The 14,505-nt window shown below is 39.3% G+C and overlaps 1 protein-coding gene across 1 annotated transcript in view; it reads left to right on the top strand.

The window, feature by feature from the left end:
• Positions 1-1,050: 1,050 nt before the first annotated feature.
• The window catches only part of MRTFA (myocardin related transcription factor A), a 175,934-nt gene continuing 162,479 nt past the window's right edge, over positions 1,051-14,505 (top strand). The window contains exon 1 of the mRNA XM_061418616.1: positions 1,051-1,109. The gene's annotated coding sequence lies outside the window, so the exon portion shown is untranslated. The remainder of the gene's footprint in view (positions 1,110-14,505) is intronic.

The raw sequence follows: 14,505 nt of genomic DNA, 5'->3' as shown, positions 1-14,505 counted from the left end.
TCCTTTGCTTTTCCCAAAGGTTACTGATTTTTTTTTTTTTTTAACTGAATGATTGCACAGAGAGAGTGTACATTATAATAGGACATTCCATTTCTTGGACTGTTTCTTGGATTTAGTATGGTCTCCCCAACTAGTTTCTCAACTCTGTAGGACAGAGACTGAATCCTGTTTAACACCTAGTGTAGTGCTCAGCTCACCATGGGGACTTAAGAAATATAAAATGAATGGATGAATATGGAACATTTTATAAACATCAACCATTGAGACAGCCCAGCAACAGTGGTTGAGATTGCCTACATTTTAAAAATTTTTTGAGATTGCCTGCATTTTTAAGAGGCATTTCTTTACACTAATAAGAGCAATTTTCCCATTCTTTTGTTTTCCTCTATTTCTTTGCATTGATTGCTGAGGAAGGCTTTCTTATCTCCTCTTACTATTCTTTGGAACTCTGCATTCAGATGGGTATATCTTTCCTTTTCTCCTTTGCTTTTCGCTTCTCGTCACAAAGAGTTGGACACGACTGAGCGACTGAACTGAACTGAAAGAGCAATTTTCAGAGGTACAGGTCAGTTGTCATTTGTATGTAAAACGAGTTGATCAATATCTCATAGGGTTGTGAGAATTAAATTAATTAGTACATTTAAGCACTTAGAATAGTGCCTAGCATATAATTAGTGTTCAATCAGTGTTACCTGTATCTAACTCCACGTTCAGTTCAGTTCAGTGGCTCAGTCGTGTCCGACTCATTGCGACCCAATGAATCGCCGCACGCCAGGCCTTCCTGTCCATTACCAACTCCCGGAGTTCACTGAGACTCACGTCCATCAAGTCGGTGATGCCATCCAGCTGTCTCATCCTCTGTCGTCCCCTTCTCCTCCTGCCCCCAATATCTGGGCCTTTTTGCCAGTGACACTCAGCTGCTGTTGTGGGAGTGGAGAGAATAGGAAGCAGATAAATAGCTGGTCACCTCTGAAACCAAGCACCTTGTAGGAACTGGAAGAACTGCTTATATGGCATGAACTTTTATTTTTCTGTTTGTGTTTTAGTGATCGAAGGGGTATGATTGGCATGGAATTGAATTTCATCTGTCTGTGGGAGTTGTAAACAAGGTAGGTCCCAGGTTTATTTACACTTTCCTGCCTTCTTCTCTAAGGTGTTTGTTCGTGTTTTCAGTTCTACTGAACTTGGATTGATTGAATTTGGTTATTATTTAGGGAAGTACTCATCGTGGCCCCGTAATGGCCCTATGATAGTTTGTCTAGTATTGTGGACTACATCTAGGGTCTTGTCAGAGGGTACTGAATGCCAGTAAGCAGCACAACCAAGTTAAAATTCTGGTAGTCATAGAACTGAACCATGAAAACACACACAAACACACCCCCCACACACACACCCCCACACCCCCCCCACACACACAGCCACACACACCCCACCATCCCCCCCCCACACCAACCCCCACACAGCCGCACACACCCCACCGCCCCATTCCCCATGACCCACTCCTGAGGAGCCACAAGCTCTTGTATTGGAGCCATTGTAGAAACTAGCTCGAGGTAGTGGGAGATGACAGGCCAGCTAATTGTTCTGGTCACTAAAATTCAGTAGCCTGTCTGAATGGTGACTAGATGCAATCAAAGGGCTTATCGTGACAGTGGCCAGGCCATGCTGACAACTGTAACTCCAGCCAGTTATTGCTGACAACTATAAATTTTGTTACTGATGACAGAATCGTCTGTCCGTCTGTAACCACTAGAGTTGATTTGACACAGCATGCTTGTGTTCCTATCTTAAGCTCTGGAGCCCGAACAAAAGTACACCAGTTATGACTTTGACTTATTTATCTGTCTTGTATCAGATGCCCACAAAAAGAGTTATAGACGGCAGCTTCGTGCAGCTCTGCAAGCCTATTTCTGGCAGAACATTTCCTGTCAAAGCAGAGATGAGTGCCGTTGCATGTAGTTTTAGTTTTCCATATTCTTAGGTGTGTGCCCCTTTCCTCGGGGCAGGAAACTTGGATCATTTGGAGGGTGAAATTGGTCACCAAAAAACCAATGGCAGTACTCCCCGCAATCTTCCAGCCAGGAACCCTGGGAGCTTGACCGTGGGGCTCTGTGGGCTGACGACAGTGATCTGGGCTCTTGCTGCACCTGCACTTAGAACAGAACAGGTTCTCGAGACCGGCTTCCAGTCCCAAAGAATGGGGACGGCTGGTGCCTTGCTGCGGGGAAAACAGGCGAGCCATTTCCTGTAGCAGAAGGGAGGGAGGCAGAGAGAGTAAAATTTAACTTTTGCAGAACAGCCTTCATCATCATCTGGTGGCCTGAATTTTCAGAATCTGATCCAGGTGTGCAGTCAGGAAACTATCTTTTTTTATTCGCCTGCTTTTTATTGGGGTATAATGAACAGGAACTATTTTATGGAAATACTCTTAAGAATTAATGGAAAGGAAAGAAATATTTATTGACTACCTACTGAAGGTTAGGCATGGTACTGTAAACTTTAAAGTTCATCAACATTACAATTTTTCAAGTCTAGATGGATTAACACCATGAATATCACTATCTTGAACTGTTTTGACTCTTACTATACACAGAGGAGATAGAATTATACATTAATAGGTTATTTCATTTGTATCTGCTGGAACATTCTTTTATGGAGGAAGAGAGAAAATACCTACATGCCATGGCTTTTTGTTTTTATTTTCTGGGCTTGCTACTGATTTAGCCAAAGTCAGAGAGGAGACACACAGGTCTGAAATTAGAGACACCTGTGCTGTTTTGGAAGCTGAGACTTGACCCAGGATTTGCTGGAGTTGGTGCCAGGGGAGGTCAGAGTAGGTTAATATTTTCATAGCTCAAAGCAAATGTGAATTATGGTCGTTTGTAGGTGCATTTTTGCTTGATCTTTGTAGTTACAAATAGGGTAAATATTTTAAAATACAGTATTGCTGTTTTGGGAAACTTCCGCAAAAGTCCCTGAACCAATGCAAATTAATATTCTCCAAAAATACCAAAAAATACCCCATGTAGATGTTTTGACTGACTAAGGGAATTGACTGATTGTCATCAGACAGGTAAAGAAATTACCATAGGTTCTTTTAAAACAGTTTGATTTCCTGCTTTCAAATGTTTAAAAATTCTTCTCAGAGGGGCTACCATCTCTGTATCTCAGCACATGCAGTAATGTGAGATTAGAATAAATGGTTATTCTCTTCTGGGGAAAGGAAAGTGAGGAGGATAGGAAAGTAAGCTGAAGTGTTCCTTCTCCTTAATGCCACATTTAAGATTTCCAAATCTATTGTCTTTATACTCTTAAGATAGGAAGATTTTGTGGTCTTTGCCAGGTCTGTAGTTACCCAGAGATGCAATACTATTCTTCATTGGGCTGAAGTGAAAACATTAGTATTTCTTAATCTATGAAAAATTTCCTTTTTATTTTCCTGTCAAATGAATTACTATACTTTTCCTCTTGGCTACTTCCTTTCTTTAGTCAGAGAAACTCTTAATAGTGTAATTTTCTCTCCATACTTCAGCAAACAGATACCACTTAAAAAAAAACAACAGCCTTATTGAGGCCTAATTTATATACTGCAAAATTTGTCTTTCTGAAGTGTACAATTCAGTGATTTTTAGCAGATTTGTAGAGTTGTGTAATTATTGCATGACAGTGGTACTTTTCCAGCACCCCAAAAAGATCTCTTGTAAACACCACTTTTTAACTTCCTTTAAAGTCATCCATAAATTTTGTTAAGTTCTGCACCAAATTTAATCTTCCTGTAAAGTTTCCTAGCATTCTATCGCATGTGTTCTTTCCCCCTTTTATTTTTATATTAGTTTCTTATTGTACATCAAATTTAACCATCTTTTTGTCATTTTAAGTCCATTCTCTCACCACTTTTAAAATTGGAGAAATTTACCCTTACCAGAGGCCTGTGCGTTTCCCTTCTCAGACAGGTTATGAAGGAGTAGCGTCTGTACTTGCTGCTGTCACTTCCATATCTCTGCTCACTTTTTAACCAGCTGCAGTTGTTCACCGCACATTGTGCCAGCCCTGAGGATGTTGTGTGTGTTTTAGTGGAGAGGGGTGCTGAAGTCCAGCCTGAGCCCTGCTTATCAATCTACGTGCCCACCCAAAGAATATGTCTTTTTTGAATTTGCATTTAGGTACCCTGTGGTCTCACTGAAGTGGTCTCACTGTTTTTTCCATATTGCCAAATCAGTGAATCCTTTATTTTTTTAATTAAAAAATATTTGGCTGCGATGGGTCTTAGTTGCGGCAGGCAGGATCTTTAATTGCAGCATACAAACTCTTAGTTATGGCTTGTGGGATCTAGTTTCCTGACCAGGGATCAAACCCTTGCCTTGGAAGTGCAGAGTCTCAGCCACTGGGCCACCAGGGAAGTCCCAAATCAGTGAATATTTCTTTCTTTATATTAATTGGTTCATCAGGTATTTGTTGAGCCCCTTCTGTGTGCCAGGCACTGTGTTGGGGAAGGACCCCTCTGAGGCATTTGACACTTTCATACACACACACACACACACACACACACACACACACACACACACACATAAATCTTTTATATATATATCTTCTTTGACTTTGTATCTCCAGTGCCTAATAATAATAAAAAAAAAAGCAGCTAGCTATTCTCTACTGGGTTGTTTAGTATATGCCAGGCAGTATTCTAGCATTTTACATGTATTGTGTCATTTAATCTTCACAGCAGCTCTTTAAAGTAAGTACTGTTATTATCTTCCCTTTAAAAATGAGGATATCAAAGCACTAAGACATTTAGTAATTGGCTGAAAGTTACACCAATAGCACGTAGTGGAGTTGGGATTTCGTAAAGCTAGGATTCAAACCTGGGCACTGATTCCAGAATCTTATTTTTATTGTGTATTGCGGCCATGGAGTCTGACACACACATATATTTAATAAATACTGGTGAATGAGTGAACACTCACCTTTTCTGCACACTGGGCTTTTACTTTAGAGATGCGGTGTTGAAGTTCTGTCAGCAGCACGCTTGTGCTTGAGGTTATACGAAAAGGAAGACAGGGGTTTAAGTTGCAGTGGCCTGAATTCCTATCTTACTCTCTGACTTCCGCTTCTTGATTCATTGCTCCTTCCTTTTTCCATGAAGAATGGTTCTGTTATTCTGTCTTAATCCTTTAGGTAATATCCACATTAAGTAAACAGTATTGACGTATTATCACTATCTAACTTACAGTCCACATTGTGTATTTCCCCAGTTGTTCTAATACTGTTCTTTATAGATTACTTTAAAAATTTTGAAATCTAGAATTCAGTCAAGAAATGTATTGCATTTAGGTGTCATATTTGTTGTTTAGTCACTGTCCTGTCTGACTCTTTGTGACCCCATGGACTGCAGCACACTCCTCTGTCCTCCACTGTTTCCCAGTTTGCTTAGATTCATGTCCATTGTGTCGGTGATGCTATCTAACCATGTCATCCTCTGCCACCCTCTTCTCTTTCTCCATTGCCTTCAATCTTTCCCAGCGTCAGGGTCTTTTCCAAAGAGTTGGCGTCATATATCGTACTCCATACTAGTCCCTTAGCTCTCTTTTAGGAAGGGGGAGGTGTCTTCCATGACAACAGCATTTTGGGAACCCAGTTATTTTGCATAATATCCCTTATTTGAATTTATCTGTTCCTTCTTGAATAACGTCAGGGTAGATATTGTAGGCAGGATGTTTTGTCTTTCTCAGTGCTTAACATCAGGAGGCCCACGATGTTAGTTTCATTATCAGTGATGTTAAATCTCACTCTTGGTTAAGTTTTCATGTGCCAGGTTTATCCGTTATAAATTTGCCTTTTCCCCTTTGCAGTGTATAATCTATTAGGGTAATAATAGTAATTCCCTTTTATATATCTTGAAGTAATGAAGTATCACGTGGTTGTTAAAATAGAAATGCCTCTTGGGCCTTCCCTGCTTGTCCAGTGGCTAAGACTCTGAGCTCCCAATGCAGGCATCCCTGGTTTGATCCCTGGTCAGGGAACTAGATCCCACATGCTGCAGCTGAAAGATCCCATGAGCTGCAACTGGGACCTGGTGCAGCCAAATAAGTAAAGATTTTTTTTTGGAACAAAATGCCTCTAAGCCACACCAAACAGACTAACAATGTTTAAAAACAGTATTATGTGCAAGGCAGCATGTGCAAAATGGAGTTCAGAGTTCATTTAATTTGAGCTTCTTTGTAATGTGAACTTTTAAGTGCAGAGTTTAAATATGATTCCTTAAGAGCCTTGGGATGAAAGTCTAATTTTTCTTGGGTCATAGGCATTTTTGCTGATAACCTTTTCATAGTTAACTTTAGTGTATTCAACATTTTTCATAGTTTTCAGATAAATTCTTTCCTGCTCTTAAAAATCCTTTCCTCCAGTGTTATTAGTGCCTTGAAATGATACAGCTCTCAGTGAGGGCCCTGGAGTTGATCTGGATCTGAATCCTGTCTCAACCACTTAATCACTACATGGTCATGAACAAGTTATTTAACCTTCCTGTACCTCAGTTTCCCCTCCTATAAGCTTGCTGCAGGTGTTAAATGAGCATTTGGCATGGTTTCTGGACACAGGTGTTTAGGAAGTGTTATATATTCTTCTCAATCTGATAATCAAGACTTGTCACATATTACTCAGGTCCGTGCACTACACACACACACACACACACACACACCTGTAGACTTGGTCCAAGCAAATAATCTTAGACATTTCTTTGGAATTCTGTCTCATCCTTTTGTATTGAATAGATACTTTTAAGTTAGAATACTTATAGAATCCATATGTTAACCTTCTTTCCTCCCCTCCCTTAAATGCCTACATTTGCTGTATCCCACTTTGAAAATAACAGCCAGGAACTGCCTAGCACTAGAAGAAAAGTGGTAGATATTCTTTCTACTTCAGACCACATGATCTTAATACTTCCATGGAAACGTTTAAATTCAAGGCACTGATAACTGCCCAGCGTTTCTGCCCTGAGTTGGAGGCCGCAGTTCATTGTGTGTCCGTCACACTTAACTAAGGAGAATCATTGGTGTTTTTTGGCGGTTCTCAGTTGGAAAGGCATCGTGTCTGCAGAGGGCATGTGGAAGAGTATGGGCGCGCTTGGTTGTCACAGTGCCTGTTGCGGGGAGCAGGAGACGCAGCACTGGGATTCGGTCAGGGTTCAGGATAACAGTCCAAAACGGGGAATTCCCATCCACAGCGGCAGTAGTGGTGCTGTTGAGAAAGTGAGCTAATTGAACCTAGAAGACTTGTTGAATTGGCAGATAATGTTTTACTTTTACCCTCAGTTATTTACAAACGGTTATTGCTTAAGGCAGGAAGTTTTCTGAAAAGAACTTTTCAGAACTGTAGTATATGATCTCTGAATTCTTCAAGGAGAAGTAGGCGTATTATTTGGGAGAGTAAGGTATTTTCCTGAAAAATCTGAAAGCGTTGCCATTGTGAATGTGCATTGGTGGTGTTTAATCCCTAAAGTTAGGAGCAGTTGAATGGTTAGAATGGTTTAGTGGCTAAAGAAGATTAGCATTATGTTCCTTTAGTAATCTGTGTATCTCCATGGTTAGTAGAAACAACATAATTTGTGCCTAACATTCCAGTGATGCTTGAATATTGCTTGTGCTGTTCTTTTTTAAAAAAAAGACCAAATGATGTATTTTTTTGGCAGATGAATATGTTTATATTAGGTATCTACTTGAACTTGTTGTAGCTTGTTTCACTTGAGCCTAATGTAGAACTTTGACAAAGATTTTAGGGAAGATAAGTATTCTCAATTTCCTAAGGAATGTTACACAAAATGTTTTTGGACTGTGACTCATAGTTGGAGACATATTTTATATTAGAATCCAGTTATACAATTAGTATACGGATATCTGAAACCAAAGTTTCATGGAATAATACTCTTACTACATGTGGTACTGTCTGATAGTATCTATCTTATTTAGTTTAAAATGCTGACCTTGGTCTATTAAGTTGATTTTGTGACCTTTGTATTACAAATTGCAATATGAAAAATACTGCTGTAGGATATAAAGTCATGAGATTGTAGCCCAAGGTTTAAAATATTTCCCAATTATGTCTATGTCTTAAAATGTTTTTTTACATTATTATGTAAGAACACTTAAAATGAGATATATCCTGTAACAGATTTTTAAAGTGTACAGGACAGTGTTATCTATATGCACAGTGTTGTATGCACATCTTTAGAACTTATTCATCTTGCACACAGGACTAAATTTTGATGGGCATCTTTCGCTTTAAGGGTCTCCCTAGCCTCTAGTAGGCACCTTTCTGTTCTGTGAGGTTGACAGTCTTCATCCCACATATGAGTGGGGTCATGTGTTCTCTGTGCTTCTGTGGCTGGCTTATTACACTTAGGAAAGTGTCTTCAGGGTTCATCTGTGTTGCTGCGTATTACAGGGAGTTTCTTTCTTTTTTAAGCTTGAATCATATCCCATTGTATGTATATATCACCTTTTAATTGATATTAAAAACTGGCTATTTGTTGTATTTTGTGGTTCAGTATGAATTTTAGAATTGTTTTTTCTCTTTCTATAAAAAATGCCATTGAGACTTTAATAGGGATTGCATTGAATATGTGATCTCTTTGGGTAGTATTGACATTTAAACCATATTAAGTCTTCCAATCCATGAACATGAGATGTCTTTCCATTTGTTTGTGTCTTTAATTTCTGTTGTCAGTGTTTTATAGTCTTTCACGTCCTCAGTTCTGTTTCTTAGTGTTTTATTCTTTCTGATGCTGTTGTAAATGGGATTCTTAATTTCCTTTTTAGGTATTTTGTTTATTAATGAACATTAATTTTGTACCCTGCAGCTTTACTATATTTATTAGTTCTAATAGTTTGGGGTTTTGGTGGAGTCCATAGGGTTGTCTATATACAAAAACATGTTATCTGCAAACAGGTCCAGTTTTACTTCTTACTTTCTGACTTGGATGCCTTTTATTTTTTTTTCTTGCCCAGTTGCTTTGCCTGGGACTTGTGGTACTCTGTCAAGTAGAAATGGTGAGAGTGGGCATCCCTGCCTTGTTCCTGATCTTAGTATCCAGTTTCAGCTTTTCACTGTTGAGTATGATGTTAGCTGTGGGCCTTTTCTGTATGGCTTTCCTTATGTTAAAGTAATTTCCATTTATTCCTAGTTTGTTGAACTTTTTTTTTTAATCATGAAAGAGTGTTGAATTTTATCAGATGCTTTTTCCGCATCTGTTGAGAGGATCATGTGGTTTTTATTAATTTTTTAAAAATGCTATGTATCATATTAATTGATTTGTGTATGTGGAACTATCCTTCAGTTCAGTTCAGTTGCTCAGTCGTGTCCGACTCTTTGCGACCCCATGAACTGCAGCACGTCAGGCCTCCCTGTCCATCGCCAACTCCCAGAGTTTACTCAAACTCATGTCCTTTGAGTCGGTGATGCCATCCAACCATCTCATCCTTTGTCATCTCCTTCTCCTCCTGCCCTCAATCTTTCCCAGCATCAGGGTCTTTTCACATGAGTTAGTTCTTCACATCAGGTGGCCAGAGTATTGGAGTTTCAGCTTCAGCATCAGTCCTTACAATGAATATTCAGGACTTATTTCCTTTAGGATGGACTGGTTGGATCTCCTTGCAGACCAAGGGACTCTCAAGAGTCTTCTCCAGCACCACAATTCAAAAGCATCAATTCTTCGGTGCTCAGCTTTCTTTATAGTCCAACTCGCACATCCATACACGACCACTGGAAAAACCATAGCCTTGGCTAGATGGACCTTTGTTGGCAAAGTAATGTCTCTGCTTTTGAATATGCTGTCTAGGTTGGTCGTAACTTTCCTTCCAAGGAGTAAGCGTCTTTTAATTTCATGGCTGCAGTCACCATCTGCAGTGATTTTGGAGCCTCCCAAAAATAAAGTCTGTCACTGTGTCCACTGTTTCCCCATCTATTTGCCATGAAGTGATGGGACCAGTTGCCATGATCTTAGTTTTCTGAATGTTGGGTTTTAAGCCAACTTTTTTACTCTCTTTCACTTTCATCAAGAGGCTTTTTAGTTCCTCTTCACTTTCTGCCGTAAGGGTGGTGTCATCTGCATATCCAAGGTTATTGATATTTCTCCCAGCAATCTTGATTCCAGCTTGTGCTTCATCCAGCCTGGCATTTCTTATGATGTACTCTGCCTATAAGTTAAATAAGCTTTCCTTGCATCCCAGAAATATCTATTTACTCCACTACTGACCTTGGCTAAGCCACCTTCATTTCTCTTACACTTCTCCAGTAGCCTCCTAATTGCACTCCCTGTTTCCTCTCATGTTCTACCACCGTTCAACTCTGTTCTCCTTTCCACTATATGAATGATGGTTTAATTTTTTTTTTTTTTTTTTTTGCCATGCGACACAGCCTCTGGGATTTTAGTTCACCGACCAGTGTAGAGTCCTAACCCCTGGACCACCAGGGAATTCCCTGAAAATGATTTAAAAATATTATTCTGGTCATACTATCCCACTGACTATTGCTTTTTTTTTTTTATACTTCTAGTCTGTGCGTTTTAATAAAACTTTAAAAATTAAAAGTTAAGGTAATCACCATTTTCAGGTATCTAGAACAAGTTACCTCATGGAGCCCTCTTGTTCAGTAATGTTGAGGCCTAAATAGAGTCTTCCCATCCTTGTTTGTTCATTTGCTATTCGCACAACCCTGCTATGCTCACCTCATTTCCAGTGTACCCCTTGACCCCCTTTTTTGATCTACTCTTTCTTTCAGATTGGCAGAAATGGTAGCTGCTCTGCATTTTGCTGTAACTTTGTTTGGAGGTGGGTGGTAAGCTAATGTGAGAGGAGATTTGGCATTTTAGAAGGCAAGATAGTGTGCTGAATCAAATAGCCCAGAATCTTCCATACCTATTTCATCATTTGTTTGCAGGAAAGGAACATGGATGTATGGAAATGCAGAGTTGGGAGTCAGGAGGTTTGGGTTCTCCTCCTGTCTTTGCCATTAATTCATCTGGTGACATTGAGCAAATTGCTAATAACTCTTCTGAGCTTTAGTTTCTTCATCATCTGAAATCATTGAATCCTGAAGCTTTCTTCATACCCTAAAATTCAGCAATTCTACCACCTTTTGACAAGGTTTTGAGATAGTCTCTTTATCTACTCAGCCATCCTGAATCTGAATGCCTCAAAGAAGGAAAGTAAGTTTTAGTCTATCACACTCTATTATTATGATGGAATATTTCCAAAATTGTGGTTATAAAATAGTATGAACTTGTAAAATACAACAGATAACCAATAATTATATACCGTATTTTTTACCACTGTGGGGGTGAAAAATGTGGATAAGCAGTTGCTTCCTGTGCACTTTGTGTGAGATGCTCTGTGGTCATCATTGTATGATCCTCTTTAAAGAGCCTGTTGGGTTCTGCTTGACTGTGTTTTACTTGAGTCGCAAAGCTGATTTCTTACGCCGTTCTCTTTGTATTATGTTTGTGCCTGGAGCGCATGTAATTAAGCCAGAGGTAAAGCTGGAGAATTCATTGCTTAGAGAGTTGGAAACACTCCACTTACATCCTGAGGCAGTTTTGCAGGAGAATTTGGCACCAGAAAAGCTAAGGATACCAAAGTTATGACAGCCCTGTTTGTAAGCTGGGCCCCTAGTGTCACATACGGAGCTCAGGTTTCCTTATTACACCTTTTGTTTTCCATTAAACAGTATAGCTTTCTCTGAGGTACTAGTGAGCTGTCCAGTGACTGTATTTGCTTTCAGGTTATCTGAAAGATTGGTGGACATCCATTAACGTCCTGTGAAAATGGTTGCAAAACAAAATTCTTGTGTTTTAACCAGTAGATTGCTGGCACTTAGGCTCTTTAGGCTCTTTCACAGCCCTATTTGTTAAAGGCTGTTTACCTCATTTGGTAGAAGAGACAGAACATGTGCCCTAAAATCTATCATCTGTTTCATTCCAGTGAGGCACTTACCATTGCAGTGCCTAATGAAGGGCACCGTATCCAGCTCACCCCTAAGTACTCGCAGCCAGATCACCATCGGCTTTTTTTGAAGAGAAAGAGCAGTGAACTGCACAGTGTGTCTGTATGACAGTGTCTCAAAGAAACTTAGAGTATTCACATGTTGTTAGGTAGGACTGCTCTGATTTGTGCAAAACCGTGACTTTCCAAGGGCGCTGAAGTTGGACTAGACTGCCTTCGCCATCAGAGAAGGGCGCGCGTGTGTAATAACTACTGATGGCTACGGAATTCCTTTTTAAGGTGATGAAAACATTCTGCAATTAGATAGTGGTGATGGACACACAGTTTTGTGAATGTACGAAAGACCATTTTAATTGTCCATTTTAAAAGGGCAAATTTTATGGTATGGTATGTGAGTTATAGCCCAGTAAAAGTGTTGTTTTTTTTTTTTAAAAAAGGACCAAATTATCTGTCTATGGGTAAGATGTCTACCCTTTTTGCTGGATAAAGCTATATGAAATTTTAGCACATTGGATGCTTTTATTAAAGATACTGTATATCATTTTTCTAAAGGCTTATGCCAACTTGAAAATCATAATTATAAAGGAGATTTTGTTTTATTGAAAGACTGAATGTGAAATTCAAAATTCTGTAGTGCATGGCTCCATGGGTGAGCATGGCAAAGGAGCAGATTTATATAGTGACCTAGAAATAGGAACATGACAGAAGAGAAGGCATGCTCGTCTAACAAAACGGTAAAAATCGGCTCATTCTCAGATAATGAGATGCTGTTTCACACGCTTGAATTGTGCAAGTATATCTAAAGTTTGACACGGCTGTGGGGAAGAGAAACCCTAATACGCTGTAGAGAGATGTGTAGTTTTTGGCAAGATTTTGTGAAGTTGGAAATGAACAAATCCTAAGAACAGCAATTAAAGGGATATATAACTCTGCAAAGTGAACCTTGCACTTATGCAAAAGGATACATGTACAATCATTTTTATTTCAGTTAAATTTGTAATAGGAAAAATTTAGAAACAAATGATCAGACTACAGAGGAATGGATAATAAATTGTGCAGTGGTATTTCAGTGCAATTTATTACTGTTATACAGGCAAAATGGACAAACCAGGTCTGCCTGTGTCCACATACGCAACTCCTGGAAACATTTTGTTCAGAAAAAGGAAAGCAAGTTACAAAAAGTTAAATGTGATACTACTTACAAATGTTAAAAACAAAATAAAATAATCTGTGTTGTCTGTGGATCAACATATATTCTGAAAATTTATGTTTTTAAAAACATGGTTTAGAAGAAGATACATGAATTTTAGCAGGGCTTTTACTTATGAACAGACAGAGTGCCTGAAGAACTATGGTCAGAAGGCAAAATAGTTGTCTGAGGAGGCCTTACAGATACCTGACAGAAGAAAAGTGAAAAGCAAAGGAAAAAAGGAAAGATATACTCATCTGAATGCCGAGTTCCAAAGAACAGCAAGGAGAGATAAGAAAGCCTTCCTAAGTGAACAATGTGGAGGAATAGAGAAAAACAATAGAATGGAAATGACTGGAGATCACTTCAAGAAAATCAGAGATATTAATGGAACACTTTATGCAAAGATGAGCACAATAAAGGACAGAAATGGTATGGACCTAACAGAAGCAGAAGATATTAAGAAGAGGTGGCAAGAATACACAGAAGAACTGTACCAAAAAGGTCTTAATGACCTGGATAACTTTCGATGGTGTGATCATTCACCTAGAGCCAGACATCCTGGAGTGTGAAGTCAAGTGGGCCTTAGGAAGCATCACTATGAACAAAGCTAGTGGAGGTGATGGAGTTCCAGTTGAGCTATTTCATATCCTAAAAGATGATGTTGTGAAAGTGCTGCACTCAGTATGCCAGCAAATTTGGAAAATTCAGCAGTGGCCACAGGACTGGAAAAGGTCAGTTTTCATTCCAATCCCAAAGAAAGGTAATGCCAAAGAATATACAAACTACTGCACAGTTGCACTCATTTCACATACTGGCAAGGTAGAACTCCAGACCCTTCAAGCTAGGCTTCAATGGTACATGACCCAAGAAATTCCATATGTTCAAGGTGGATTTAGAAAAGGCAGAAGAACCAGAGATCAAATTGCCAACATCTGTTGGATCATAGAAAAAGCAAGGGAATTCCAGAAAAACATCTGCTTCATTGACTACAGCCTTTGACTGTGTGGATCACAACAAACTGTGGAAAATTCTTCAAGAGATGGGAATACCAGACCACCTTACCTGCCTCCTGAGAAATCTGTATGCAGGTAAAGAAGCAACAGTTAGAACCAGACATGGAACAACAGACTGGTTCTAAATTGGGAAAGGAGTACGTCAAGGCTGTATATTGTCACCCTGCTTATTTAACTTATATACAGACTACATCATGCGAAATGCCAGGCTGGATGAATCGCAAGCTGGAATCAAGATTGCTGGGAGAAATATCAGTAACCTCAGATATACGAATGACACCACCCTTATGGCAGAAAGTGAAGA

This window comes from Bos javanicus, chromosome 5, assembly GCF_032452875.1.
Source record: "Bos javanicus breed banteng chromosome 5, ARS-OSU_banteng_1.0, whole genome shotgun sequence".
NCBI lineage: Eukaryota > Metazoa > Chordata > Mammalia > Artiodactyla > Bovidae > Bos > Bos javanicus.
The sequence above is the reverse complement of the archived record's forward strand: the minus strand, read 5'-3'. Positions and strand labels throughout refer to the sequence as shown.